The sequence below is a fragment of the Limulus polyphemus genome, unplaced genomic scaffold (assembly GCF_000517525.1).
Source record: "Limulus polyphemus unplaced genomic scaffold, Limulus_polyphemus-2.1.2 Scaffold832, whole genome shotgun sequence".
NCBI classification, from domain to species: Eukaryota; Metazoa; Arthropoda; class Merostomata; order Xiphosura; family Limulidae; genus Limulus; species Limulus polyphemus.
Window position 1 is genome coordinate 20,811 of NW_013666442.1, and position 3,457 is coordinate 24,267.

The following is a 3,457-nucleotide window of genomic DNA, read 5'->3' on the forward strand; positions in this document are numbered from 1 at the left end:
ATTTCTTATAAATACCATTTCCTCGTGTAATTTTCCAAGATTTTAAAGATCATAATGCAAAAAAACTAAATTTATCAAAAGTAACAGGCTTTATGTTTCTTAAACTATGTACATTTATGAAAGTACTTGAGAAGTTTCAAAACTTTTAACCAATAATTTTGTTTTTGGAATGACATATAGCAAGACTTGCATTTGCTACTAAGAAAGTTAGTAGCCAGTAGTAATTGCGTTAAAAGAGTAGTGGGTTTCCTTAGGCTTCCAGGGTCTTTTCCTCCCATTCATTTAGTTGATGCTCCTTCTCCTCAGTTTGAGCATGACCAGGGTGGCGATGATTTTGACTTGCTGTTTCTCCCATCAGGGTTTGCTTTAGGTATTGCTTTATTAGTGCAGGGAAATCCCCACCCTTCTAACCTCTTTCTTGACATGTTTTCAAAAGTATGTTTTTCTCTTTCTTCAGCATTTTTCATTTCCTTCCATGCTTTACTACATGAAACCCATACCTAAATTTATTTTGTATTCCTTTCTTCTGATATTATTTCTTGAACAACTGAACACCTGTTCTCACATGCCTTGTCCTCCTCACCTACTAGACTCCTGTCTTGGCTTATAGCTATTCTTTCATTGAATTCACTAATTATCAATCTTTGAAATCGATTTTATCTGCTTGGACTCCTTATTTTCTACGTCACTTTCTAGTGCCCAATTTTCATGCCTCTCTTTTTTACCACCCTGCTATGTTACCTCTCCTCCCTTCTTCTTATTTCTGAGGCACTTCATTGTGCTCCTGAAAAGTTTTCTAAAGAGGTTTATTCTCTTCTTTTCATCACTACTACTGCTGCTCTATCCCTCCATACTTGATTTCTCTGCTGTTGGGACTTGTTACTCTCATAAGTAATCTTTGCCTGTGTCACTCTTATCTCCGGAGTCCAGGGCTAAGGCGGTCTGGCATCAATCTTCATTGTCTTCTCAGGTGTCTTGTCTTTCTCAACCTTGCCCTTCTGATTCTATTTCTGTGCCTGCTCAATCCACATCTCCCCTTCCCATCCTCCCACTTGATGAGGTCAGGGTTGTCACTCATCTTATCATTGACCATCCTCTTCGGTCTGGAAGAGTGTTGCCCACCTCTCTTGCTTCACCAACATTTGGTGTCCATTTTTAACTGACAGATGGGTTCTTCAGGTTCTCACCCACAGCCTATCTCTACACTTTTATTCTTCCTCTCTCTCCTTTTCCTGTTTGCTCACATCCAACCCCATTATTTTCGATGTTTTCAAAATGCAGTCTCGGATCTCTTGGCCAAGACTGCTATTGAGAGAATATTTACCCTTATTCCTAGATATTACTCTTGTCTCTTTGTGGTCCCAAAGAAGACCTGGAACTGGCATCCAGTTGCTGACCTGCCATCACTCAACCAGTTTCTAGTTCTGAACAGAAGGTTTCTTTTCTCTATAGTGGTTCTTTTCACCTGGTCTGAGGATGACCAAGATCAATGTATAAGATGCTTTTTGACACATTCCAAGTGCTCTGTCTTCTAAACATTTTCTGTTTTGTCTATCTTAATCAAGTTTTAAGGCATTTGTCTGCCATGTTTACAGATTGGGGCTGAGATTCCATTACTATACGGACTGTTGACTTTTCTTAACCATATGGCTTTGGCTACACTCTCAAAGCAAAGGTAACATTCCTATCATTACATTTTCTTACAAAAATTAAATAGTGGGTGACATTGTTTGAAATTTTACAAAAGCGTTCCTAAAAGTATGTAGTTTCAGAAAGAGTAAACTATTTAATTTTTACTTTTTTAATAAAGGTTTGTTATTTCATTTAGTTATTTGCACTCGCTTATGTTTTCATGTTTCATGTGCATAATCTCTTAGAACCTCATAAATGAATACCAAAAGTTTTTTAATTAAGGTAAATGTTTATTTATTTTTCATTTTCTTTAGTGTATCAGTAACTATCTATTATCATTAACATATAATGCAATGAAATGTTTAATATTAACAAATGGAAGTATGTACATACCTTTGAACTCTTCGTAGAAATCCACTAGAATAGTTGTATTTTTCTATGTGTCTAATTTCATGTCTTTATCTTTTCACTTAGTTTATTTTTTACTTTCCTTTTAAATTCTTCATCTATTATTACATCAACTGTTGCCAACGGGGTTTTATGAAGTTGTTTTGGCAGACTCCCTGCAGATACACTTTCCCGCAACAAGGTGGCACTTATAAATGCCATCTTGTTCATAACTTTTCACAATCCAGCTGACAAGTTAAACTTAAAAAAAATGTAAAACCATTCAAATATGATTTTTAAAGTGCACAAATACATAGTTAACTAACATTTAAAAGTGAGACCTAAGTACAATTTAAATCTCTTAACACGGGGTTGGTCAATTTAACCGAGTCACGTGACCTTTTGTACTTGTTTAAAGTTGATGTAAATTTAATACTTATAACTCTATGTATATTGGGTATATCTTCATGAAATTTGTCAGTCTTTTACATATAAAGTCATATATCTTAATGAAGTATTTTTGATAAAATAAAATATTGTCCATGAATATATTGAGTATTTGTTTTGAATAGTCCATGTACAAAGTAATTTTCATGTTAAAATTAAAAATACTTTTCGTCATTTCAAAAATCTCAAATTTGCTTTGTGTAATCCCTAAAACCTCCTAAATACATTTCAAAGTTTTTTTACTATATCCTTATAGTTTATATGTTATTTTCTCTACCCTTTCTCAAAACGGGATTGGCCAATTCGACCGACCTCGTAACCACCAAAAATAAATTGAAATAAACCTAAATTAACCTTCTTTTCTTTCTAGAATCACTTTAGATTGTAACTTGAAACTACATTCGTTTATCCTAAGTAGCTCTAAGTTTGTAACATTATACATCTATTTATAATTAAATTTTATTGTTTTATTGCCCTTTCTTTGGGAGAAATGTGCCACCATTCTGCAAAATTTTCTTTCAGGTTGTAATATCATAAGCCTTTAAGAACAGATACAAAGTTTGATATACATGTCAAAAGTGTTTAAACATTTTATTTATAAATTTTAAAACATAATTAATACATAATTAACTAAAATATAATAGTAAGACCTAAATACAATTTAAACTGTATCTCTGACTGTAACATATTTAGGTAAGGAACAACTGTGAGTGCTGTAGTCCATAAAGCAGCCAACCATACTATAGTCAATTTCATATAATCTGTGATGACAACTGCATGCCAATTTCAAAATAACTGTTATTAGTTTATATTGTAAAATGACCCCTTTCTAATTACTATACACGTGTTATGTATACATGTACATGTAGGATTTAAAACTCAAACAAATCTGTTGAAGGTGGGCATGGCAGCTGTCTGGGGTTGAAAAAAAGTTATTACTTGTTTCCACAGTATTCATTCAGAGAACTTTGTCATGAACGAGTCAAAAAAT

The 3,457-nt window shown here is 33.4% G+C and overlaps 1 protein-coding gene across 5 annotated transcripts in view; it reads left to right on the forward strand.

Annotated features, from left to right (window-relative positions):
• LOC106460767 (regulator of nonsense transcripts 1-like) overlaps positions 1-3,457 on the forward strand; it is a 107,572-nt gene that overhangs the window by 6,067 nt on the left and 98,048 nt on the right. Inside the window, exon 2 of one of the 5 annotated variants that reach the window (XM_022387549.1) lies at positions 1,596-1,675. The exons of the other annotated variants lie outside the window; for them this stretch is intronic. The gene's annotated coding sequence lies outside the window, so the exon portion shown is untranslated. The remainder of the gene's footprint in view (positions 1-1,595; positions 1,676-3,457) is intronic. 5 annotated transcript variants of the gene reach the window in all.